The sequence below is a fragment of the Hemicordylus capensis genome, chromosome 2, assembly GCF_027244095.1.
Source record: "Hemicordylus capensis ecotype Gifberg chromosome 2, rHemCap1.1.pri, whole genome shotgun sequence".
In the NCBI taxonomy this organism is placed as follows: Eukaryota; Metazoa; Chordata; class Lepidosauria; order Squamata; family Cordylidae; genus Hemicordylus; species Hemicordylus capensis.
In genome coordinates, this window is record NC_069658.1 from 426,611,860 (window position 1) to 426,639,521 (window position 27,662).

The window sequence follows — 27,662 nt, forward strand, 5'->3', positions numbered from 1 at the left end:
TTTCCCCTTTTTGCAGCGGATCCAAGCTCAGCGGCTGCTTCCCTGGGGCTGCTTGTACTAACGCGGCATGGAGCAGCGAGCTGAGCTCAGCGTTGGATGCCGAGGGCTGCTCCTAAATGAGAAACATCTGGTGCCGAGCAAGCTTGGACCAAGCGCCCATTGGCTGCCGCGGGTCAGGACGAAGGGAGGAGTCCCGCCGTTTTAAAGCCATGACATCATTTTCGTCTTGAGTGGCCTTGGGAGACGAGAACGGGGAGCCTCGCTTCAGCCCCAGGAAATGGAGTCGTGGAGCGAGGCGCCGTCGGTGCGATCCGGGCTCCGTGATGACAACAGCATCCTCTGGGATTGACATCTGGGTGAGTCTGGATTCAGCCTTTCCCCTCGCCCGCCCCCCCCCCCCCACCCCGTTGCTCTTGCTGCTGCAGCTCCTCAGCAGCTTTCACTCTTGCAGGCCATTTCTGGGTCTCTTCAGAGAAGTGTTGCAGCAGCCAGCCAGAATCCAGCCTCTTGTGGCTGCGTGCACGGAGATTGCGGCGCAAGCTACCCACCTCAATCTTCCCTCTGTCTGCACTGGGCAGAGCCCTCAGGGCCGGTGCGGAGAAAGAAGGGCTGGCGTGTCTTTAATCCTGAAGTTGCAGCGCGCTGCTCCCACCCCCCCGCCACACACACACACACACACACCTTCATTTTAACGCGCTGTGTGCTAGAATGGTTTCTGCAGAACGACTGACACATTGGATTTCGAGGAAACGCATCAACCCAGAAGACCCGTTGGGAAGCGCCATCGAGAATGCTTAGGCTACAATTCTATGCATACATGGGAGGAAGTCCCGTTCAAGCAAAGCGGTTCTGAGTAAACGGGTATAGGAATGCACATTACAGCAGACTTGGGGTGCTGCCCTTCCAAGGGTGTCGTGTGGGCACTAATACTTGGTGCCCACAGCATACAGAAGGCACCTACCCACCCACCATGCAAGCAGAAGGTCTTTGAATTTAGAGTGTGCCTGTATTTTACTGCTTCCTCTGCCTTCTGAAGAAGCAGCTTTGCCAAGGCTCGTTCCGGAAATCCCCATCTATTTTGGGGCAGAAGCATATATTTATGTTTGGCTTGCTCTTTTCCTCCCCTTTCCATATGAGAGTGTATGTATCTAAAAAACAAATTCCAGACTGGCCTGTGCAGTGCTGGAGGCTAACTTTGACTAGAGCAACGCTAAAATCCTTCTGCTTCTTGAAGTGAGTGTTCTGGTGTGGAACAGCTGCTGCTGTAACCCTGTGCATACTTGTTGGGGAGTCAGTCCCATAGAATGTGATGGGATTTAATAAACATTCATAGTCTCAAACTTCATGGCTGTAATCCTATGCATGCTGATTTGGATGTAAACCTATTGAATTTGGAGAGAGTAAACTTGCATAGAACTGAACAATAATTTTGCTATCCAGTCACGACCTCGCTACCTCCACAGATTACTGATCCCTTTTCTGCCCCTTATCTGTTCCAATCCGAAATCCTCGGAATTGGGCATGCATTCAGCAAGAGACCCTGTTCCTTTCATGGTGTGTGTAAACTTATTCCCTTCATGAAATATTAAGACAGGATTCTGCCGGAAAGCTAGGATGGCTTTCATCCTAGCTAGTCAGAGGAATCCTGGGCTAAAGGATCAACAACCTGCCCTAAAATAGGTAACAATTCTAGTTTTTCTACAGATGGAGTGTGGGGCAACTTGATCAGTCCAAATATGCATAAGCCAAGAAGACTTTCATACTGGTGAGACATGAAAGAGGAATGAAATGTTTCAGTTGAAATCATCTTTATTCCGATTGCATCTTTCTCTCCTTTGGGGGAAAGCCTAGATGAACATGACCTTCTGCCATTCTACTGGCCACAGAATAATTGGACCTGCACAGTACTTTTGCCAACTGTTCTGGCAGGATATCTCAAAACAATAAAGAGTCTTGTGGAACTTTGAAGACTAATGGATTTCCTGTGGCATACATTGTCATGGAATAGACTCAACAGATGCATGAAGTGTTACCCTCCGTTAGCAGAGAGTGGTGTGTGTGTGTTTATATTTTTTAAAATTGTGTGTTTGCATGCACGTGCGTGTGCACAAGTATAGAGAATAACATTGTAAATAATAGTGGATACGATGGCCACGCAATACAGGTAGTACAGTCTGTGACAATTCTGTGTAAAGCATCTTGTATACATTTAGCCTTTACATAGAATTGCCACAGACAGTACAACTTGCCCGTTACAGTATTTTGGTCCCACTGTTTGCAACTTTCCCCCAATATACATGTGTATGTAATCTGTCGACCTTCATGCATCTGATAAAGTAGGCTGTAGTCTATGAAGCTTTATGCCATAATCGGTTTGTTTTTAAGGTGCCCCAAGCCACCTCATTGTGCTTGTTGTAATAAAGCAAGAGTTCCCAACCTTGAGTCATTGTGCTGGGGAGTTGTAGTCCAACATGTTAGGAGCCCCTGCAATAGACCAACATGGCCACCCCTGTGGAGGTTGTAATTTTAGAAAACATATCTATTCAAACCTCTTGCTTCCCTTTCTCCCCCCACCCCCATTGTTACCAGTTCATTCAAAATTTCAGGTGGACTGTGGTTTTGCTGTGCAGCCTGTGAGTTATAAGAGCAAATCTGATGCAGGTTTTAGAGTGTGGAGTATCCAGCAAATGAGATGCAAGACAACCGTATATCTGTATATCTTCTGCAGTTGTGGCAAGTAGGATGCACAAGCTCTAGTACAGGATTTTTTCCCTCATGCTTCTCTTCTGCCCTGCCCAAGAAGCAATCGCTTTCCTTTCTTTGCAACTTTTTATTGTACACAACTTGCACGGGTGGATGTGCAGCGAACAGTATGCTGAGAATGTATGGTAAAGGATGTTGCGTGTCATTTATGTGCATGCCCATTTGCAAATGGAGTCTCTAGTGTAAATACAGAAAGGGCCAGAGCAGCCCGTACAGGGCTGACGGGCTGCCTGTTTCCTTGGAACTATCTGCTGAGAGAAATATTACTCCTGTCCAAAGTATTCCAGTATTACCAGGTTCTGTCTCTTACCTCTCGTCTCCCAGCTCTGGTAGGATTTTAGCCAGGTCCCCAAGTGTGTGGCTCCCTCTGAAGTCCTGACACGGAAGCTTGCCTAGATGAAGTAGAATGGTGTCTGTGAGGGCAAAACTTCTAACAGGTGGGGACAGAGATGATATTATGAGAAGGATCGGGCTAATGAGTGTTGGTGGTGGCAGGGAGAAATCTACCAGGGTAACCGTTGCACTGCTCCAAGAAAGAGAGAGAGAGAGATCCTGTGTTTTGTTTATAGAGCAACAAGGCAAGGAGAAGGTAGGAGGTGTTCTTTGGGAGAAACTGCACTAGTTAGAACTTCTCCCTTTCTTTATTGGCTCTGGGTGGTTTTGTCCGACATCATATGGCATCTGTCTTATCTTATATCTTTTTGGGACATGTGCGGAGGAATTTAGCCTGTACAACCTGGCCTGCCAATATGGGAAGTGGTGTAGAGTCTGTTGGGTTGAGGTGGTGATGGGTAGTAAGACCCCCTGGATTCTTTCTAAGCTCCAGGAGACGGGTGGGAGCTGGGGCGGGGTTGCTGGCTTGCTTTTCTCAGCCATGCACTGAGCTTGATAAAGCAGCTGCATCCCCAGCCATTGAATCCAGTGCCTTAAGCCATGACCTCCTTTTGTCTCTGACATCTGTCAGAGGCTGGAGTGGCCTCCATCAGTTCCTGGGGGTGGGCTGGGCGGAAAGGCCACCATTGTGCAGCAGACGGTGGGCTGCTTAGGCACTCTCTCGGGCTCCACCGACCGCTCCATTAGGTGACTGCGTCAACCTGCCTGCATAATCCCTTGAGCTATTTATTCCCCAGCACAAGAAGAACGGCAGTCATACTAAGATAATGCACCACAGTCCTCCCTGCCACAGTTCTCCCTCCCAGACACAGCGCCTTCACTGCAGGCATCAGAGCAGACAATGTTAGCTCTTCCCATTCAGTCCTGGCAGTTTGGGAGGATGGGCTATTTCCGAGAAGCAGCACCTGAGGAGGACCAGATTGTGGCATTTCGTTTCCGTAGGAGCAGAGACAACAGGCAATAGACCCAAACTGTCTGAAGTCCTGTTGCCCTCCTAGCTCTGTGAGAAGAGCCTTGACTTCCAAACATGCAGGCCCAAGGAATTGCAGTGCCTGAGGACAGTCACCGAGTGCTAACTTGCCCCAAACCCCTGGTGGGGGCCAGCCTCCTTTCAGAACCAACCCTTGCAGGCTTTGGAAGTGGTGAGGAGGGAAGGCTGCCAGCAGCTTCTTTCTGTCCTTGCTCTTCTTGCAAGCTTTTACAAGGGGTGTGAGGAGAGGCGCTCCTTGCAAAGCTCGTTAACAGTCAGGTGAGTCCTGAAAAGCTGCTCCCATAGTAGTGACGGGAAGCATTTTGCCACCCTGCTGGCACTTTGATAATCTGCTGCCTGAGGCAACTGCCTCACCTTGCCTCATGAAAGGACCGCTCCTGCCAAGATGTGATTCTTTCCTTCCCAGCCTGGTAAACCATATCATTGGAACAGGTCACTGGGCAGGGCCTTTTAAAATCAAGCCAACCCTTTTATTGCTTTTCAGATAGGAATTATGGTACAAATCCTTCTAATCTTTACAGCAATCATGTGCAGTAGGCCACTGACTTCCATTTTACTGTTCGGGGAATTCAGGCTGTGTATACTCAAGGCCATCTATAAACATTTAGAATGATGTGGTACAGTCCTGACACAATAAAGAATGAATGGTAGCACTTCAGATTGCAGGTGCAGGATATCATTCTAGAATGCTCCCTCATATTGAAAACTTACTACACTTAGAAAATTAGGCTGGATAAACTTCTAGACAGCCCTTTCCCTGCTATGCTTGGTTTCTGCTGGCCAAGAGTTTGTGTTTTTTGTTTTCATTTTACACAAAGGAGCACTCAAAGTACTCCCAAGCTGCAATCTGAAGTGGTTCAGTCCATTCTATCATCTCATGCTCCTGCATATGTAGATCCAGATCCAGCCTGAGTTTCCATGGCTGAGCAGCAATTTGAGTCCACGCCTTCAAAGCCAAGTTGTGCATTCCATCCACTAAACCTCACTGTTTGCTTTGGTCACTTTAATTATACTAGTGCAGTGACGCTGCTAGGCTCGAGTGATAAGCCAAAGCCAGTGATAGTGCAGGGGAAAATAAATCACTTGCTGATCTGTGATGCCCCTTGACTCAGACATTTCTTCTTGTCAAACTATGCTCAAGAAATATAATGGAGAAATATATTGGGAAGTATATTTCCAATCGGTGGAAACTGATGGACTGTCTGTGATGAATTAAATTTGAACACATCTCTCTTGGCAATCCAGGCCAGGATGCTTGAGCTATACAGAGCTCAAATGTAGAGAAGAGGGTGCATTGCCATGACTGAAGAGGTGCGCCGATTAAGACTAGGCCAAAGCAAGTTGTCATAGGCAGGGTTGAGAATCAACAGGTGTGAGAATCAACAGTGTTAAGTGTCTAGTTCACTTTGCCCACCCACCCCCGCCAAAAAAAACACCTGGGATGCTCTCTTCTCTGAATCAAAACTGGAGGTGCATTTTTTCCTTACACACTCTTCAGCTACAAAAGCAAAGCCTGGGAGATGCCCCCTTCTTCTGTTTCTGCATGGACTGCTGATCCAGGCATGCCTCCTGGTTGCAAGGAAGTAAACCCTGAACAGTGACTCCTACAGAGACACAATGGGCAGCTGCCTCCAGGGGTGGGTGGGTCATCCTGCTGAGGATTCAAGAGGAGCAAACTGAATGACCCAGTTGCACTTGATGCAGCCAAATGGCTAAATCCAAGTGAAGACTGATTGGAAGGAGACATGACTAGAGCCTGGACTCCTTCAGAAATACAGAAGGCGGCCTCCTCTGGGAGAGGATACTGTTGGGCTCATAGGAGCCTTTGAATGACTGAATGCATTTCCTGAGGTTCACAGTTTGGCAGTTGCTGGTCAAGTTGATGTCTGGCTCTGGGGGCTCTGTCTTGTCAGAGGAGCTTTTGAGCCCTGTTCAGTGTAAACTCCTGCTGCTTGCAGGCTGCTTAGGGCCCTCGGCAAGACCACTCCCATTTTGCAGCCACGTTGCAGTTGCTTGTGGGCTGAGTGTGCAGATTGACTCTTGTGAATGACAGAAGCCAGGATCTGGCAGCAGGGGGAGAGTAATGCAGTAACCCGCCTGGGTCGCTTGCTGGGACTCAGGCACCTCATTTCCTTCCCAGCTTCTGCTTTCTGGTCCCCTCTGAAGCTGCGGGTTGGGGGAAGGGGGTCGTCTCCTTTCATGCCATTGTTCTGTGCACAATGGCTGGCTTCCCTTTTCCTTGCAGACAGCATCTCACTTCCCTCGGTCTGTGGTTGATGTGGTGCCATTTCCTGCCATTGCTGCGGGGTGGGAGGTGGGGGAACGGGGGGGGGGAGGATGCTAGAACAACAAGGGCAGGAGAGATCAAAATGCTGGGGCCAAGTTCCCCAAGCTGGTGGAGGGGCAGGCTCGACTCCTGGCAAGGCCCTAATTGACACCAAGCACTGCTTTACTCTAGTGCCCCTGTAGCACTGAACAAGGGGTGTGTGGTTCAAGCCTGCCTCGCTGAACCACAGTGCAGCACTTGCCTAACAAGCTTAACACGAAGCTCTTAGCATGTATATCATGCAGCATTTCTGGAACACTTCAGACACACAAGTCACTTTTTCTTCCCTGAAGTGGAAATTGGAAGTACCCTTCACCTTACACCCAGAAAAGTTTTCTTATGAGTGTAAGTGGGGACAGCTCACTACTACCCAAACCAGATGGCGGCAGCAGCTCAGCCTTAGTCACGCATTATGTTTAATGAATGTACGAGCTGCACATAGTGTACACACATACAGCTATTCCCATGTTCAGTGCACATAGAGTAGTACACTTCCTCTCCAAGGAGTAGCTGAATCCAAATAGGACAGAGGTGCTCATTGTAGGGGGCGTAACTCAGGAGATGGAAAAGACCGGCCTGTTCTGGATAGGGCTACGTTGCCCCAGATGGAGCCGGTATGTAGTTTGGGAGTACTTCTGGACCCAGACTTCTCCCTGGTACTGCAGGTTGAGGTGGTAGCCAAGACAAGAGTGCTTTTTGTTAGCCTTGGCTGACATGCCAACTGCATCCTTTTCTGGAAAACAGCGACCTTAACAGTGGTGTAGGGAGGGCATAATGGGCCCATGTCAGGGCTGCCTCCCCCGCAACCCGGCGCCATGCCCCAACCCGGCGCCACGCCTGCCACGCGAGGTGGCGATCTCCCTGATTTGAGGAGCTCATGGTCGGATGCCCTGCCCCTGCTGCTTAGCTGGCTGCCACGTATGCCCAGTGGCTATTTGAGTGGTCAGCATGGCAACTGAGTCCTGTGCTAACCATTCGCACATGTGTGTAGCCAACTGAGCAGTGGGAGCAGGCCAGCCTATTCTGGGCGGCCATCACCAGGTGCCTGGGGGGAGAAGGGGTGAGTGACAGGGGAGAAGGGGCGGGTGCTGCAGCCCCAGCAACTACTGGAAGCGGCCCCATTGGCAGCTGTGCACCCGTGAGCACAATTACAGTGCTGCCCCTGCCTTAAAACACTGGTGCACATGTGGGTAATCTCCTGGCTTGGCTACTGCAGTGTGTTGTACCGTACATTGGGCGGCCTTTGGACATAGTTCAAAAACTACAATTGGTGTAGAAGGAGAGGAGAGCTGGTCAAGGAGAGAAGAGGAGAGCTGGTCTTGTGGTAGCAAGCATGACTTGTCCCCATAGCTAAGCAGGGTCTGCCCTGGTTGCATCTGAAAGGGAGACTTGATGTGTGAGCACTGCAAGATATTCCCCTCAGGGGATGAAGCCGATCTGGGAAGAGCAGAAGGTTTCAAGTCCCCTCCCTGGCAGCATCTCCAAGATAGGACTGAGAGAGATTCCTGCCTGCAACCTTGGAGAAGCCGCTGCCAGTCTGTGTAGACAATACTCAGCTAGATAGACCAATGGTCTGACTCAGTATATGGCAGTTTCCTATGTTCCTAATGCAGCAGCCCATGCTGGTCTCTGGGGTATCCCAAAGAGACTCTCTTAGCCCTATCCTGAAAGATCTACAATAGCTGCCAATATGTTTCCAGGCAAAATATACAAAGGGCTTTATCTATCTATCTATCTATCTATCTATCTATCTATCTATCTATCTACCTATCCATCAAAGTGAATGTCTGTTTGTCTGTTCCCTATACTTTCCCACACCCTTTGGGCTATCAGGACCAAACTTTGCGAAATGACTTCCTATGAACCTACGAGTAACATAGGGTATTTGGGAACCCTGACAACCACCCCGTACAGACAGACAGACGGTGGATTAGGGCTAGGGCTGAAGGAGAGTTGTCCATTGATATGCTCAAAGTTTCTATACCCGAGCAATGCCGGGGACTTAAAGCTAGTTGCCTATAAAGCCCTTAACAGCTTGGATCCAGGGTATTTAAGACAATGCTTCTGCTCACCTCTTTAAACACAAAACTGCCCCAATGGAGCAGAGAAGCCCTGAACTGCTGCCATCTTCTCTAATGTGGCTGTGTGTTAATCAATGGTCTGGGTGGGCCTTCCAGCTGGAAAGAGGAGGAGTTGCCTCCTGAGGGCCAGGTCATTCCAAGTGTTGACAGAGGAAAGGACACAGGCTCTTTCTTACAAGGAAAATAAAAACTTTTTACAACCCTTTAATACTGCATGCCTGTTTTGCATTTCTAAGACGTATGTGCTACATATTTGTTTGTAATGCTAGATCTTGGAGCATGTGCAGCCTCACTGGAGAGCCCAGGGGGTGCCTGTGAGATGGCACCATCTTGATTCTGGAGCTTGATGGCCCGCAAGGGCAGTTTGTGAGACAAGGGATGTCTTTGGCCCCTTGGACACTGTCTGGAGAAGAGAGTGGCCCCTAAGAATACAGATGTGGGTCACCCCTGCACTGGGGCATCACAACCTAGTACTGCCCCTAGATGTCTGGTGGAAGGAGAATTGCATCCCAGTTAAAATGCCCTCTTGTGGGGAATCTCACTGTATTGTGTTTATGTCATACGGAAGAGGTTTGTCATCTCCCTTACACTAGAGATGTGCAATGGTTTGGTGCCGTGGTGAGTGGGATCTTTAAAAAAAGAAAAAGAAAAGAGGAGAGCAGGTCCTTACCTGCTCCTCGCTGCTACATGTCGCTTCCTGCTGCAGCGGCAATTGTCCCAAGAACCCATGCGCGGCGCCTGCATGCACATCCCATCCTACCCTGGGCTACTTGGTCAGGGAGGCGGCCGCTGGGTGCCCATTGCGGCAGCTGCAGCAGGTTCTTGGGACAAGTGCTGTCGCAGCAGGAAGCTCCATCCAATTTATTCTGGTCGCTGCTAAACTCATTTTGCAGGTCCTCTTTTTAAAATTTATTTATAAAAGATCCCGCTCCCCTCTCTGTGGCACAAACTGGTTTGGAGCCAAACCAGTTCACAAACCTTGGTTCATGCACATCCCTGCCTTACACCAGGGCTGTACAACTTTGGCCCTACTGTTGTTGTTGGACTACAGCTCCCATCATCCCCAGCTGCAAGGACAATGGGTCGTAGAAGTTGTGCAGCTCTGTCTTGCACATTAGGTAAAGTCACTACAATGCTGTTGTGAAGGGTAGAGTTTGTCTTTTTTCTCTGCAGAATGCGACTTGGCCCACTTGCTAGAGCCACCTTCTCTGGTGGCTCCTAACTGGCTGTAGCATACTGTGTTACAAACTTACTGTTATGATTATACTATACATTACATATGGTGCTATTTTGTGTCGGTTAATCAATATGCACACGTGAAGGGCTTGGGGTAGAAGCCAAATTGCCTTTGGTCTCTTCCTAGCCTTAACACTGAAGCAGAGCCTTAAGGATGCTTGCAGAGAGTTTTTCTGTTCTATGGAGAGACAGTGCAGTGTAGGAGTTAGAGCACTGAAATAGGACTGGGAGACCTGGGTTCAGATCGTCACTCAGCTGTGAAGCTCACAAGGTGACCTTGGACCAGTCCTTGTGTGTCTCAACTTAACTTGCCTCACAGGGTGGTTGTGGTGATAAATGTGGGGGAACCACTATATCAGCTTGAGGTCCTTGGAGGAAGGGTAAGATAAAAATCATAATACAAGGCAGCTTGGGGTGAGAGCTTTGAGACGTATGCTGTTGAGCTGGGTGGGGGGAGTTAGGCTGACTAAAAGTCTTGGCAGGAACTGAGCATCTGGGTGGAGTGAGGATTGTGGAGGAAGGACAAGCCATAAGAAATATACAGGACAGAAGGTGCAGCTGGCCTCATCATGCTGACACTGGAAAGGAGGATGTTGCAGATATCAAGGCCAGTCTTCCAGCTGCGTGGGTGGGTGGGTGGGTGGGTGGAGAGGAGCTAGGCTCTCGCTGCGTCTGTGCTACAATTATGCTCACGGCTGAAACCCCCTTGGAGTGGCCTTTGCCTGTCTAATTGCCAGTTTCCAACCATCAGCCACGCCAGTGTGACCAAGTAACAGAACCCAGCTATTCAGATAAAAGCAGGCAGGGTTGGCATTTTTTGTTTTAGAATTATTATTGTGGATGCCACCATGGGTGAGGATCATGTTGAATCTCCATTCAGGGTTGCATCCCTTTATTTTCTCCTGCAGAAGTGAGCAAATGCCATTCATTCATGTGGGGGAAAGTAAGATGCTGCTTTTGAGAATATGGCCAGATGTGCCCTTCATGGCTAGGCCTTCACCAACAGGAGGGCCGGGGAGATTGTGACACTTTGCGGTGGGGGGTGTCCTTGCAATATGCAGATATCCCATCCTGGCACACAATGATGGGCATTTTACTATTGAATCATAATAGCTTCTCTTGCATGTTTTAGTGTACAACATGCCTTTCTAATGCTTCCGGTTTATCCTGGTCGCTGCTAAACCCATTGTGTAGGTGAGAAATTCTAACTCCAAGAGGTGACCAGTATTTAGGGCAGGAGTTTAAATCTTGAACCTGATACTTGGGAAGGTTGCTGGAACAATATGGTGCAATGTAGTATTTCTCAACCATCCATGTAGCAAGCGCCCCCTAACTTCTGAACAATTCCAGAAGTACCTCTGTGGATTTTAGACGGACAGTCATGTGTGCCATATGTTGGAAGAAGGGTTGTGTGTACAGGACTGTGATATGACAGGTGCCCAATCCAGTGTGGGAAGGATGGCCATCTTGTCCACCAGAGCTGCACAGTCAAGGTCTGTACGTGGGCTAGAGGTGATGTTAGCCAAAGCCAAGAGGCATAGGCGTAACTATAGGGGGGGCAGGGGGGGCACGTGCCCCGGGCGCCACTTGGCAGGGGCGCCAAAAAGTGCCCCTGCCGATTTGCCAAAAAATTTTTTTTGATTTTTTTTTTTTTTTGCAGAGCAGTCCCCCTCCCACGGTCCCGGCGCGCGCGCCCCCATTGGCATTGCTCATCCAGCACTGGGCGCCGTAAGGGAGGGGCATCATAATCATAATAATCATCATTGCATCATAATTCTGATGTTTGAGATACAAGCCAACTTCACAGGGTTGTTGTGAGGAAAAACCTAAGTATGTAGTGCATTTTGAAATTTTTGGTAATTCTTGTAATTTTCTAAATTTTTAAAATAAAAGTTTTCTGAAACGTGTGTCAGTCAGATGTATGTTGGGGGGGCAGCGGGGGGGGGGGGGGCGGGGGGCGCAATTTCAGTGCTTGCCCCGGGCACCATTTTCCCTAGTTACGCCTCTGCCAAGAGGGCTGAACCCAGTGCTGCGTAAAGCACAACACACCAAATAATTGCTGGGAAGTATAAGGAGCTGTGCACAGTGCAGCACGTCACATTTTTTGCCGTCCTTTTGAGGGGAGGATGGGGAGAGAGACTGACTGACTCACTAATTCTAGGCAGTAAAGTAAAGTGTGCTGTTGAGTTGGTGTTGACTCCTAGCGACCACAAAGCTCTGTGGTTTTCTTTGGTAGAATACAGGAGGCATTTGCCACTGACGTCTCCCACACAGTATGAGATGATGCCTTTCAGCATCTTCCTATATTGCTGCTGCCTGATATAGGTATCAGTGGGGATTCAAACCGGCAGCAAAGGCAAGCAGGCCCTCTTCTCTCCATCCTCCACACTGGGCTCCTCTTCCCGTACCCTTTTCCTTTCCATCACGTACCCTCAGGGTTTGTATACCACATGTTGAGAAACTGTGGTGCAATGGATTTCAAGGCTGGACTTAAGGCAGGGAAACCTGAGTTCAGTGCCCTGCAACACAGCATGCTGGGGTGACTTTAGGCATTCACCATTTCTCAAACTGACCTACCTCTCAGGCTTCATGTGAAGATAAAGGAGGAGAGAGCCATGTATACTGCCTGAACAACAACAACAAAAACCCTGCAAGGCCAGCCAAGTCAGTTCAGAGGATACTTTGCCCATGAGCTGGCCACATGTGATAAGGATGTGTATGCTCTGTGAGCATGCACATCCTCCCCTCCCCATGCGCCAGGTTGCCTTTTCCTAATCGCATGGGTTACCACCCCTCTACACATGCTGGAAGTACTAGTTTAAACTAGCCAGCGTGGTGTAGTGGTTAGAGTGCTGGACTAGGACCGGGGAGACCTGAATTCAGATCCCCATTCAGCCATGAAACTAGCTGGGTGACTCTGGGCCAGTCACTTCTCTCTCAGCCTAACCTACTTCACAGGGTTGTTGTGAAAGAGAAACTCAAGTATGTAGTACACCGCTCTGGGCTCCTTGGAGGAAGAGCGGGATATAAATGTAATAGTGTTAAACTAGGGGGAAGGACATGCACTCTAGGGCAGGCGGACAAAGCATCATGGGAACCAGCCCAGTGTTAGCACAGATTAGTTATCCCTTCACATGTATGTGCAGTTGAATGGGGTGGTGGTCTGAGAACTAGTGTTATGTGATGGCCGAGACCCTGGACCCTTGCTACTGCCGTGAACTGTAGGCATTCTTTAGTGTACAATTGTCAGTCTACAAGGTGGGAGTGATACAGTTCTGCCTTACAGAGCTGCCGTAAGGACTGCTGCCCTAATATCCATCAGGCCACTTGGAAGCATGATGTATTTGCAAAGCATTATGGCTTCCTCGCTTGCCTTTTCCATGTCTGCTTAGAAATAAGTTAGTGGCTGTGGGTCCCCAAATGGAGGGTAGCAGGTCACTGAGAGATATTAACCTGGAACAAAATAGTGCATGGTGTGTGTGTGTGTGTGTGTGTGTGTGTGTGTGTGTAACGCCCACCCCCACCCCCGAGTACAACTTCCCCCCTCGCTCTCTCGGCAGACATGCCTTAGTGACCAGTTGCAGCTATAAATAGACGGCCTCATCCTTGCCTGTGGCTCTGCTGCTATTTTTGGTGCCGCTGTTGTGTCTGGGCATTCGGATGCTGCAGACAGATGCTTTTGTTTTGTTTCCCACCCTGACACGATCTCTGAAGTTGGCATTTGGGACTGCTTGCTCGCCCCATTCCGAGTGCATTGGGAGAGAGTGGAGGGCACAAGGCTCTCTCTTAGCTTTGTCTGCCTGGGAGCCATGCTTGGAAAGAAAAGGCCAGTCTTCTTTTAAAATTAACTTGCTGCTGCAGAACTTTCCAGGAGAAATAATTCTGACGTATTGGTGGGGTTTCTTAAAGCTGTTCTTCAAAAGTGCTGAATGATTCCCTTGTATCATGGCCAAAGTCTCACTGGGCCCCTTAGGCGGCCATCTTAGGCGTCCAGTTCAGGTATGTGATTCTTCCTCTTAAAACTGCCTATATATTCTTCTAAATAGATACTCTGTTCCCTGATCTGAAAGGGCTGCTTTTTGCTGCTGGATGTCATGTTGTACCAAATCCTGATCACTGGAATGCAGAGAGCTGCAACAGAGAGTACAGTCTCACACCGTGCCTCATAAACCTATGGAATTCATGGCCACAGGATGTTGTGATGACCAGGTAGGGGGGGGAAATGTTGAAGTGGATCAGATGACTATATGGAGGGTCAGTCTGTGCAGAAAGTATCTCTGATTAATTGTGGCTGGAGATGAACAAAAGGGAGGGCTTAGTCACTTTGCTATGATGTTCTACAGGGCACTGTCTGTCTATTAAAAAAAAATGCTGAGCTAGATGGATGGAGGGTCTGACTCAGCATGGTAATTCTTATCTTGTTGGAACTACCTTGAGTAAGGGATTTTCACTGCAAGAGACGAGCCTCAAGCAGAAGGTTTCTGTGTACATGATGGGAGTGAAGTTTAGTGTATACAAAAAACATATTCATGACTCACGCCAAGACATGTCAGGATGTGAAATGATCTGAGCGAGCTGTTTTTTGTGCCCTCAGGTGGCTTCATTGGGTGCTGTCTGACACTGGTGTTTTCCCACCCAGTGAAAAGAGTGACGTTCCGACTTTCAGAAGATGAGCCCCACCAGCACTTCTTCACTTTACTTATACTCCGTGCTAGGCAGGGAAATATCCACATGTGCATTTGCTGCGTTTACAGTCAGGAATGTTCACTGGAAGCTGGTGGAACACATAGAATTTTGAAAAGCCCAGTTTTAGCTTTATGAAGAAGAGCAGATCTCTAGAACCTGTGGTGGAGGAAAGCTTGGCCATGCATCATTAGTGTCTGCTAAGCCTTCAAAAGTGGCTCATTGAAACTCATTGAAAAGTGGCTCGTTTACGGGGACTGTCCAAACAGAGCATCCATGCCCTTGACAGACCTCTCCTGCAACCCCACCCCCACACAATCCAGAATGCACTTCACTTTCCTTTATCTCTAGCTCTGTTCACGTGTTGTTTCAACACATGTGCAGTCTGTATACAGTGTATGCACATACCGAACTAAATGCATATACAGTATGGTTATTTTCATATGTTAAGTTCAGTGCATGTTCAGTAGTGCATTTCCTATCTGTGCCTTGCATTTGAGGGGGGACCTGTACCCGGGGCCACTTTTAACATAAACACATGCACAGTCATTCACACAGAAACATGTACATGTGTGCAGAGACCTGGGAACATAGAAGCTGCCTTCTACTGAGTCAGGCAATTGGTCCATCTAGCTCAGTAACACCGACTGACAGTGGCTTCCCTAAGGTTTGAGGCAGCCTTACCTTTCCCAGCCTTACCTGGAGATGCCAGGGATTGAACCTGGGACCTTCTGCCTGTAAAGCAGAGGCTCTGACACGGAGCTATGGCCCCATTCTCAAAGATGGTGGGCATGGGTCTCCATGCAGACATTGACCATGGACATGCATGCTGTGTATGCACATCTAGCATCATAACCCCTGTTAACTGGGCAAAGAGGCACCTTTTAACGTGGTGATTCTCTTTATTGAGCAGGGGGAGAGTAACTGGCCCTATCCATCCCCAGCACAGTACCCCTCCAGTGACTGCTCCTGCTGTGTATCTGATGTTGCTTTTTAGATTGTGAGCCCTTGGTGGACCGGGGTCCATCTATTTATTATTTATCTGTGTAAACCGCCCTGAGCCATTTTTGGAAGGGTGGTATAGAAATTTAATAATAATAATAATAATAATAATAATAATAATAATAATAATAATAATATCAATATCAATATCATCATCATTAGAGGGCTTCTGCCACCCTGTTCTGATGCCAATCTAATTCTGCGTTGGTTCCAGTCAAAATAATCTGGATTAGTTTTGATACAAAATTACATAATCTGCATGGTTTCTGGCTTTTCAGATGTGAAACCAGTGGAGTAGAAATCTATGGCTTCTGTTCCATGGAGAGCATCAGTGCACAGGACAGACCTTGCTGGGACTCTTTGGAATTTTATTTTCCCATTCACGTGTGTGTGTGTGTGTGTGTGTGTGTGTGTGTGTGTGTGTCTATACTTCTCTCTCTGTGCACTTGTGACCTTCATTCCCTCCCCCCATCAGATAACAGATGTCCTCTTTTATCTCCACCAGTTTGAGCTTTTGGCCCAAGAAGTGTTGAGGGTTTTTCTGAATCATGCTCAAAGCAAGCAAGCTCATCTGGTTCCAATTATCCAGCCACTCCTCCCCACTCTGCCGTTCTGCATATTTTCCCTAATGCATCCGATTGGTGGGACACACCCTGGTGTGTGAGTGCCAGAGGCACCTTGGGAATCAAGCCTTTGTAGGGAGAAAAAGGATCAAGATGCAAGCAAATGGGACAGCAGCTTCCTGCGGCTGAACTCCAGGTGTTGAAGAACAGAGAATCCTAACTATATCTCTGTGGGGTGGGGCGGGGCGGGGTGTCTCCATCTCCTTCCTCTGCTTGGATGTGAAGATTGGCAGTGGGTCCCCCCCCCGCCCACATATGTTAAATCAGTAATGCAAGTTCCTGTTCCTTGTGGCATGACCCTCACTATCTTCTTCTCCCTGGCCTCTCTGGTTTAAATTACAAAGGGACTTGAAGGGGAATGACAGAATGTAGCGGCTACAGTATAAATGGCTTGCCCAAACTCAGGAGAAGTCATTAGCAGAGTAGGAGCTCTGTCTCCCTGCAGAGGAATGTGGTGATCTACCCTGCTGTCTGGCAGGAAATCTTTGATGAGAGCCAGCCCAGCCCCATTTGGTCAGCGACCAGCTGGTGCTTAGGAACACAGTTTGCCCTCCCTGGGCTCCCTTTGAGCCAGGACAAAGCAATTAAGATCAAGGCCTTACCTGCAGTCACACCCCCTGCCCCATGTTGCTGGAATGGCCAGGGTGACATCCCCCCCTTTTTTGGTGAGACTGGTGCTCCCCAGCATTTGGCTTAAGAAACTCCAAACAAAACAAACTGCCCCAGTCCTGAATCAGCAGCATGGCTAACCTTGGGGTGACATTGAGAGAATAGATGCTGTTGCAATAGTGGAAAATCAATGCAAATCTTCCAAGGGGTTCTCCTGGTTTGCTTTCTGAGCAATGGGGTAATAATGTGGCTTATATGCTAGCAGCGGGAGTTCCTGGTGCACCTTTTTCAGCCACTGGTCTTTGTGGTTTCTCAGTTTTCACTGCAGTCTTCTGTGCCCTGGTGGCCTTCCTCTACTTCTGTGGATGGATTACCACTTGGGGCCATGATTTTCTTCTACTGAAAGCCATGTGGCAGGGAATCCTGGGCTGCTTCAGAAATGTATCTGGGGCTCGTCTATGGGGAGATCAGCTTTCCTTGGAAGACAGCTTTCCCACCTCTTATCCCACCCCCAGGAAATGAAGCCACAGGAGATGCTGTGTTGGGAGTGTTTTGAGTGTGTTCATTTCGTGTCAGATGAGCAGAGGAGAATGGGATTTTAGAGCTGGAAGGGACTTTGGAGGTCTTCCAGTCCTCCAGCTACCTACTCAGTGCAGGAATCTGCTTACAGCATCCCTGTCAGATGGCCAACTGGACTCTGTCTGAAATTCTCTAGTGAGGTGGTCTCTGCTGTGTGAGGCAGACCCTTCCGCCATTGAAACAAAGGACAGCTGTGCAAGAACACTATTCTGCTTGCATGAGAGAACCTCGGCTGGTGCCTGTGGTCAGATATGTCCTCTGCCCTTAATGGCATCCAAAGTCTGCTGCCTGTGGACTGCTGGTTCTTAGAGGGGCTGTGCAAGGGGCTCCTTGGGGCATGGAGACCCAGGGCCAGAACTCAGCATGCCTGGAGTCATGGAATCTTAGAGTTGGAGGGGACCTTGGAGGCTCCCTAGATAGCATCTATAGAGCAGTAGATGGCTGTGACCAATAAATGGCTGTGCAACCTCTGTCTGAAAACCTCTTACAAAGGAGAGCCCACCCCGGCTTCAAGCAGGCTGTTCTATTGTCCAGCAGCTGCTACAGCCAGGAACTTCTTGCTAAGACCAGCCTAAATCTGCTTCTTTGTGATAACAGAACAAGTCCTCTCCTCCTTCTCTGTGATAGCCCTTCATATATTTGCAGGGAGCTACCATATCTCCCCTTAGTCTTCTTCAGTGTTCCCTGCAGGGGTGTAACTATAATAGGGCAAGGGGAGACAGTTGTCTGGGGGTCCACTGCCTTGGGCCTCCCCCCTGAGGCAAGTCACATGACTGACTCCCCCAGCTGCACACCCGCTCGGGCTTCCTTCAGTTATATTTATCCTCCAAAACTGATGTGGCTGTTAAGACCTGGAGCTACCAGAACAGCATGTCTTTCTCTAGTACCATTAAATGTCTTGTCTCTGGGCCCACTCCAACCTTGCTACGCCTGGTTCCCTGTAAGAGGGAATCCCAGATGTTGACAATCACAGCTCCCTAGCTGCAGTGGGCCTTGGCTAAGGATGCTGGGAGTTGTAGTCAATAACATCTGGGATTTTCTGTTAGAGGGAACCTTGGCCTTCTTAAACATACCCAGCTCCTTCCTCATAGGACTTGGTTTGCAGACACCTCACCATCTTTGTTGCTCTCCTCTTCGAGAGGTTCTTCACAGGCTAGAAGGGTCTCCTTTGAAACCATTCCAGCTCATCAGTGTCTGTCTTGAAATGCGGGGGCCAGAAGTGGACATGGTATTCCAAAGGAGGTCTGACCAGTACAGTATAGTACAGGACAATTACTACTCATATTTAAACCAGGGGTTCCCAACCTGTGGTGCTCCAGATGTTTCTGAGCTACAACTCTCATCATCCCCAGCTACAATTTATTTTGTTCGAGGATGATGGGAGTTGTAGTTCAGCAACAGCTGGAGTACCACAGGTTGGGAACCCCTGATCTAGATTGAGTCCCCAGATGTTTTTGGACTTCAGCTCCCATAATCCCCAGTCCCAGTGGCCTTTGGTTGGGGATTATGGGATTTGGAGTCCAAAAACATCTGGGGACCCAACGTTGAGAATCCCTGATCTAGACACGATGCCTCTGCTAATGCAGCTGAAGATTGCATTGGCTTTTTTAGCAGCTGTACCACAGTGCTGGCTCATGTTCACCTTGTCTCTTTCACATGTACTGCTGCAACCCAGGTCTCTATCTCCCCCATCCTGTACTTGTGCATTTGGTTTTTCTTACCCCCAATGCAGGCCTTTACATTTGTCTCTGTTGAACTTCATCTTGTTAACTTTGGCCCAGGGGTGTAGCTAGGGAGAGGGGGCCCGTGTTCACCCCCTCCCCAGCAGCCCCTTGGAGTGAGGAGGATAATTAGGAAAATAGGGAGGGGTGGAGCTGGGGGGCCCTCAGGAGCTTGGGGCCCCCGAGTTCTTTGAACCCATACACTCAATTTTAGTTACACCCCTGCATTGGCCCAATATTTTAGTCTCTGGGTCCAGACTGGTTTGAAACTTGATTATGTCTTCCAAGGTGTTCGCTATCTCTTGTTGCTGCCCAAGCTTTGTAATATCTTGAGAACATGTGTTTTTCTACCAAGTTTTAGGGGCAAAAAGTTTAACTGTTCTTATTTGTTCAGCTATCAACAAATTGAGGTTTGGGGGCCGCCTTGGTTTTCTTGTGGCTGCCACTGCTGTAGAGGCAGATTCAAACCATCTGCTTATTAAAGCCATTGTTTAAATTATTGTTAACAGTGTAGAAGATGCTGGGCATTTGTATCTTTACAGTGTATGTGTGTTTTAAGACTGAGCTGTTTTTAGTTCATTGTTCTTGTTGCTTTTTTATTCTGCTGTAAGACAATTGTGTGTGCTTGAAGCTTGCATGTGACTTCACTACCAGACTGGTTCAATAAAGTATCACCATCAGTAATTTTCTTTGTTTTCATTTTCAGGAAGCAATAGTTCTTGCCTACCATTTTTACATCTCATACAAATGTTCTCAATTAAATGTCCAGCTATTTTTTGTGCCAGGGATTGTTGCTTAGTTTGGGACAATTTGTATAACAACGAAAAAGACAAGAATTCCAGCTGCCAAAAAAAACAATGCCAGAAAAAAATCTGTAATCCCTGAGACCCTGAACCCCACCCAAACAAACAAGTTTGATGATTTCTTCAGTGGGAATGGATACTGTTGTTTCACTTTTGCACTATCTTTTTGAAAAACGTCTTATTATAATTTTCAAAATACACTATCTGACCAAGCCCAAGTAGAACTGTTTTGAGGGGCCTTTAAAAAAATTATATGGGATTTTGGTTTCACCTGGTACCAAGCCCAAATTGCTTTGGAAAATTTGTTACCTTTGCCATGGCCTCTGTTCCCTCCATCTTTTCAGCCTAGTCATGTTTTATGTGTGGTCTAAGAGGTTTTAGTAAGAAACTGCACCATGTTTTTCGAGTTAGTTAATTCTAATTAACTGACATCTCCTGGTTCTATACTCAAAATTACTAAACCTCATCTAGAATTGCACTTCACTTTCTTCTTTTATTTGGAGAAAAAATAACCTGTCTTTCCTTGACCATGGGTACCAAAAGGTAGTATTTTGGAGGAGGGTATTTGCTGTACAGTGAATTTTTGTCTTGAGTCTGAGGTATGTACCTTGCTCACTTTGAAGCACGGCCTATCCTGGGATACAGATGCCTGTGCTGTGCCAGAGAGTGCAACTGAATTTGGATGCAAAATCATCAGCTTAAGGGTGTCTCTCCAAGATACCTTCATTCCCTCTAGTCGCCTACAACACCATTTTATCTCTCTATCATCAGGATGCTCAGAGTGGTGAAAGGGAGAATTTCCCCACCCTTTAATTTTTGCTTTGGAATGAAGTACAGAATCTAGTTCATGCTTAATTACTTTTAAGTACAGAACCAGGGCCCGGTTCTTATTCTGGATTGTTGTAAAAAAAGAAAAAACTAAAAATAAAATTGATAAAGCCAATTTATAAAGGATAGATAGGTTCACAGCACAGATTCTTAAAACATATCAAAATGGACCAGATTTAGATGTTCATTGGTTTCAAAACATTCTAACCATGTCAAAATGTATAATTTCCCATAAAATGTGTTAGTTTTGATATTATGGTGACAGTCCATATCTGAAAAAGTTAATCTGAAAGAGGTGTTGCTGCTTTTTTCCAGTTATAAGTATCTTTGTAGTGATTTTTTGGATTAATAAACACTACCCGACCCCACACAGAGCATCTGTGCGCTCTCTGGGGCCGGCAGGAGGTTACCTCTTCCCCCTCACCTTCAGCCCCAGTCTCCGCTTCCTGACCACGGCCGGCCCGTGCCGGGCCCAGCCGCCTCTCCTCCCCACTGCCGCTTCTCCCCTCCCCACTTTCTTCCCCCCCTCCTGGGCCTTGCCTCTGTGGCAGCCAGGCCGGACCAGGCCTCACCTCTGGCCTCCGTGGCCAGGCCTGCAGCTGTTGCGGAGACCAGTCCTCCTGGTGTGCCTCAGCCAATCAGGTGCCTCTGCCGCCCAGCCAATCAGCTGGGCGCTGGGACACACATTCCAAGGCAGGAGAATTAAATATATAGATACTAGTATTTTTAAGCCTGTTATGATAACGGGCGCTAGCTTTCTATCCCGTCTTTTCTGTCTCTCTCTCTCTGTTTCTGTCTCTTTTTCCCCCCCTTGTCCCCTCTCTCTTTTTGTTTTTGTTGTTGTTGTTGTCTCTGTTTTTGTTCTTCCTTATTTTGCTTATACTTTGGGGGGGTGTGTGTGGATGAATAACGGCCAAAATGGCCCATGAGAAGGTGGCCGCCCCCGCCTATCGCCCTCCCGCGCACCCAGCTGCCGGAGCCCACCTTACCCGCTCCAGCCCGAAGGAGAAGAGAGGAACTCGGGAACAGAGCTACTCTCTGTGTTAAGCTGCTGCCCATACTGTCGCAATGGACGCAATAGGCGTCCTTTGCATCCATAGCGACAGTTTGAGCAGTGACTTAGCACAGAGAGGAGCTCTGCTCGTGAGCTCCTCTCTTTTCCCTCGGGCTGGAGCGGGTAAGGTGGTCTTCGGCAGCTGGGTGGGCGGGAGGGCGATAGGCGGGGGCGGCCACCTTCTCATGGGCCATTTTGGCCCTTAATCTTTTTTGGGGGGGAGCGGGGAAGGTGATTTTGGGCAGCTGGGAGGGCGGGTGAGCAGGCGGGGGCGACGGCTGTGAGCGGGCGGGGGCCTCGTTGGCGGCTTTGCCGCCACCTCACCCAGCTTCCCTGTCCCCCGTCTTGGTCTTCCCCCGCCGCCATTGCCCTCGCCTTTTTCAGGGCGGCCGCTTCTGGTTGCCTCGGCCTCCTCTCGCCGTGCCGCAGCTCATGGCCAAGGCGGCGGCTCTACCGCCGCCTCGGCCACTTTCCCCCGCCGCCACACACCGGCTAATGGCCGCCCGTGGCTGTGGGACACTGGTGTCTGCAGTCCTGTGTCCCTTGGGCTCTTCTGGGCCTGCGCTTCGCGCAGGCCCAGAACAGCCCAGGGAGGCAGGGACGCAGATCCCCAACGTTCCAAAGCCACGGCCACTCACTTAGCCTTTTATTATATAGGATGTAGGACTCAAGTAGAGTTGCCAGCTTAAGATATTATGATATCATGGGCAGTGTCAAGGGGAAATTAAGCCAATATAATAAGTTCTTTGCTTACCTATGAACATAAAGTAAAGTGTGCCGTCAAGTTGATTTTGACTCCTGGCGCCCACAGAGTCCTGTGGGGTTTTTTGGTAGAATACAGGAGGGGTTTACCATTGCCTCCTCCCCCACAGTATGAGATGCTGCTGCCTGATATAGTACCTTTGGGGATTAGAACCGGCAACCTTCTGCTTGTTAGTCAAGCATTTTTCTGCTGCGCCGCTTAAGGTGACACCTATGAACATGCAATGGCACTATATCTTACACCTCATATCAGCAGCAATTACTTTTATCACAGAATTGCTTTCCGATGGAAGTGCAGGAGAGCTGTCCTACTGCTAAAGTTGCTCCCCACCCCTTCCCACTCCTCTGTGACCCTGATGTTAGCAAATATACTATAGCAGGGTTTCTTAACCTTGGGCCCCCAGATGTTGTTGGACTACAACTCCCAGAATCCCCAGACATGGTCTTTGTGGCTGGGGATTCTGGGAGTTGTAGTCCAACAACATCTGGGGGCCCAAGGTTAAGAAACCCTGTGCTATAGCAAATATAAAAAAAATACAGCAACTGACTTTGGTCCAGGGGCTTTTACTTGCTGATCCTTGCCTCAAAAGAATGTGACTTTCTTTGTGCAGTGTTACTTTCTCATCCTGCCAGATCGTTATCACATTTTAAAATGTGACAATTGTTCTTTTATTTATTTTTTTTAAAAAAATCCCTAGAAAGACAATATGGGTAAAAATAGATCAAAATGGTCTCCACCTTCACAATAGGAAATTAAAACAAACAAACAAACCAAACCCCACCATGCTGACTGAAGTGTGTGTAACATTTTTTAAATGAGGTTTTGAAGGGATGAAAGGGAAAGAACACTTCTCATCAACACTTCTCCTGGGGGAGGGAAGATTGGATTTCCCCCAGCTTGGGGGTACTGCTGGACCCAGCTCTGCTTTTGGAAGCTCAGGTGGAGGCGGTGGCCAGGGGTGCCTTTGCACGGCTCCGGCTAGTGCGCCAGCTGCGTCCCTTTCTCAAGAAGGCAGATCTGGCCACAGTTACCCACGCCTTAGTCACGTCACTGCTGGATTACTGTAACACACTCTACGTGGGGCTGCCCTTGAAGAATATCCGGAAACTACAGCTAGTGCAAAATGCGGCAGCTAGGATTTTATCAGGAGCTGCCCGGTTGAAGCACAGCACACTCATTCTGAAAGAACTGCACTGGTTGCCAGTTTGTTTCCAGGTCCACTTCAAGGTGCTGGTTTTGACCTTCAAAGCCCTTAACGGTTTGGGCCCAGAATACCCGAGGGACTGCCTGCTCCCAAGTGTTGCTGCCCGCTTGACGAGGTCATCTGAGGGGGCTCTGCTCTGGGTGCCGACAATGAGGGAGGCTTGGCTGTCGTGCACTCGGGACAGGGCCTTCTCTGTTGCTGCCCCCAGACTCTGGAATGTTCTCCCAGTGGGTATCCACTCCTCAGTCTTCATCACAGCTTTTAGAAAGCATGTCAAATCATGGCTTTTTACCCAGGTTTTTATATGATTGTCTCCACTGCTGCTTCTTGTATTTTGTACTGTTTTTATGCTTGTGTTTTAACTTAATTTTTTTAAATCAGATTTGTTCTTATATTTTTTAGCCCAGTGTTTTAATGTGTCTTTTTTATACTCTTGATTTAAATTTTATTGTGAGCCACCTTGGGATTTTCTTAATGAAAAGTGGGGTATAAATGTAACAATAAATAAATAAATAATTTCCCCATCATCCTCACCTAAGGGCGGGCACTTTGGCCACAGATCTCATTCAGTAATTAGGCTGAAGTTGGTTTGTAGTTCTTTTACAATTGAGAGGTGCAGATGCAGTTTGAACAAGAAACTGAGCTACAAAGCTAAAACAGCCTACAGGCCATCCCCAGCCAATCATCTGCCTGTGCCCATCGGACTCCTGTGCTCTTTGAAATGTCCTAGCAATGTGTTTACACACCAAAATGAAAGTCTGGGTCAAAGTGTACTCTCAAGTGTAGCGTGCCCAGGAATTTGTATGCAATCCATCCACAAATAGGGAACTGGAATTGGAAGAGATCTGCACCCCCTCATCAGAGCAGCAGAAAGGCTAAGTGTGCTGTCTGTGGGGGTTTCTTCTTCCTCTTTCCTCCTAAGTGTTTCAAGCTAGACAGATTTGTATATGCAGACCAACGATTTGTAGGTACATCAGCTGTCGGTGGGATCTGAGTCGGGGTCCTTGGGGGTCCATTGATCACATAATCTAATTTTTGTGGAATGGGATTGTGCATTCTGAATGAACCCAGAGGCCTGTGTGTGAGAACTTCTATGACTGGGGCCGGAGGGGACATTTTTGGATGCTGCTCATCATAATGGGGTGGCGGGGGGCAGTCTGTTGGCTTGGGTAATATAGGGTCGGGATATTCCCCCCTCACCCACCCAGAGGGCGGGAGATGACAATAGTTCAGTTTGAAATCTGGGAATCCTTCAGACAGACGGGCTGAAGGAAGGGAGAGTGGATGGATGGCGGGGGGCGAGGGGGTGGATCTGGGCTGAGATGAGCCGAGCTGAGGTGGGGGACGGATGAGGCGGAGCTCAGACCCGTGAGTTTCCTCCTGCTGCTCTGCTGCTGCCGCCTCCTCCTCCCTCCTCCTCCTCCCAACAATAGCAGGCCCCGAGTCGGGCCGTGCCGGGCGGGGGGATGCGCAAAGGGTGCCGGCGGAGCCTCCATCGCAGAGACGAGGTCGAACTCGAGCCCTGCATCCCCGGGCCGGCAGCAGGACGGAGAGGGTAAGCAAGCCGCGGGAGATCTAGCCGAGGAGGGGCGGGCTTGGCGTTGGAAGGGTTCTAGAGAAGAGGTGGTGGTGGGGTGGGGGGTGGGTAAGCAAAGGGTTACTTAGAGGACTGTGGGACTTAAAGGAGAATGGCTGCTGAGGGCGGGGGGAGCGCTGCAAAATGTCTGGGCTTTCTGAGGCATGGCGATGGCTTTTGGGGGGACGGGAATGTCTGAAAGGGGGGCGCTGGGAGTAGACTGTGTTTGAGGAGGTCAGTAAGTCTTGGTCTCCCCAGCTCCGGTGTGAATGCATATAGCCCTTGAGGAGAGGGAGGCGGGTTGGGAGCGTGCTGGAGATGTGGACTGAAGGGGTATCTGGTGCTTGGGGGTTTTGTGGAAGGAGATCTGTGTACGTGAGAGAGCGAGAGAGAGAGAGAGACTCTGGCTCTAGGGAGATAGCAGGGATAAGGCGCTGGGGTGCATTTAAAAGGCTAACCTCTGAATGGTTTGGATGTGATCAGTGGGGTGAAGCTTGGGGAAGCGGTCGTGGGAGAAGAATGCTGTGCCAGAGACAGCATTACCCAAACTGAAGTGGGTGCAGACTGGTGCAATGGAGTGTCTGCTTCAGGATGACCCTGTTTCTCCCTTCTTCTCTTTGACCCCCATAGTGACTTTGGGGTATGCCAAGAAGAGTGGAGGCGAGTGAAGCAGAGTGAGGTTGCTGAGGAAGGGGGACCTGCAGTGGGTGGGTGGGTTGTCTAATAAGGATCCTTTGCTACTAGGGCAGTGTGTCAGCTGCTGCTGCTGCTTTTTTTCACTTCACGGGGCTCAGACCTGACAGGCGTCCCGGATGTCTCTGCATTCCCTGCGGCTCGTGAGCTGTGGTTAGTCTCTTTGTGCTGAGCATGTAGACGTTGGCACTACCCGGCGGATTCCACCCCCCCCCCCCACTTCTTCTTCTTCTTCTTCTTCTTAAAACCAGGAATGCAGCCAAGAAAATGCAGTCCTCCCAGCATGCTGGTAGGAGTCGGCGGAGTGCCCTTGGCTGCTAACTAGCCTGGAGTGTCGTGCTAGACCTTGGCAGGGCTGAGATCTACGCAGGAATGTTTGCTGGCATGCAGCATGGTTGCCAATGCTAAAGAGTGGTTAAGGAGGGATGTGCATGACAGCTGTGGGTATCTCATCTGCAAGGGATTCTGGGAGCTTGTACAGGAGAGACTTGTGGGGGAGGGGGCTGGCTGGGCCAGGGGAAATGGGGAGCACCTTTCTTTGAAAAGGGAGCGCCAGCCCTTCCAGAAGAGAATCTCTTAGTGCTGCTTATTGGAGCATCTCAAAGCAGCCGTTGACCCAAACAGCCCAACTGCCAGGTTTAATTAGACCCACTGTGTGTGTCACCGAGGAAACCAGAGATGCAAAGGGAGTGGGTTTTGCAAGATGACCCGTGGAAAGCCCTGGGGCATTGGGCTAGCTTGTCCCAGCTTCAGCCTCCCTTCAGCCTTCCCATTCCAGAACTGGGAATGGAACCTAGAGCTTCTGGCTGCTCAGGAGTTGATTTTGAGCCAAGGTTTCAGCATGGGGACTGATTTTAGTGCCAGGGCTTAGCCTTGAGGCACATGAAGTAATAACTTAGAGTACTGGGAGGATGGGCAGAGTGCTGTCCCTTCGTGACCGAGTAACCACCCCTGATAGTTCCCATGCATCTAGGACTGAGGGCAGAGTGGCCTTCTATGTCAGTGGGTGGGTGTTCTAGGCAAGCTGGAGTTGGGTGCCTTGCCTTTTACAAATTAAGTACTGGACTGACTCCTTGTCATCTTGTTGGTTCTACCCACTGAAGCTACCCTGTCAGAGCTGCCGTTAGAATCTAAGAATGCTGCTTTCCAGTGCCTCTCCTCAAACCACTTGGGCCATACTCTTCCGGTAAACTAGGGGATGTAAGCCACACATCATCCCTTCAAAAAGAAATACCCACACAGGCATGTCCCTATGTCATTTTAATATAACTAGTGCTGAGTCTGGCACTGTCCACATGCGATAGGTTTTTGTAGAAGTGATTACTCTTCTGCCAGCCCCACCCCATCTCCCTTGAATGCTGCCCCCAAACTTTATTGGGCTCTGGAAAGCTACTCTATATTTCTCATAGAAAGGTGGGGGTGATAGAAACCAAAGAGATGCTACACCCTACATTAATTTATATGCTGGTTAGCTGATCTAATTTTATTCATTCATTCATTTGATTTCTATACCGCCCTTCCAAAAATGGCTCAGGGTGGTTTACTAAGATGGGTTCCTTCCTACACTGTTTCCTTTTGGTTCCTTCTACGGAAGCACACCAAAAGGATTAGCTGCTGCATCACAGAAGAACTGAAGTGGCAAAAGCAATGAGTGTGAGAGACATTCATGATGTCCCCGCTAATGCTTTTGATGTATATGGTTAAGACAAATGTAACGTATTAAGTGTGGTGAAA

General features: G+C 48.9%; 1 protein-coding gene across 2 annotated transcripts in view; it reads left to right on the plus strand.

The window, feature by feature from the left end:
• NCKAP5L (NCK associated protein 5 like) overlaps positions 1-27,662 on the plus strand; it is a 54,823-nt gene continuing 27,161 nt past the window's right edge. Inside the window, exon 1 of one of the 2 annotated variants that reach the window (XM_053298915.1) lies at positions 1-356. The gene's annotated coding sequence lies outside the window, so the exon portion shown is untranslated. Of the gene's footprint in view, positions 357-25,017; positions 25,215-27,662 lie in introns of those variants that run through there. The other variant, XM_053298916.1, reaches the window with a different exon arrangement.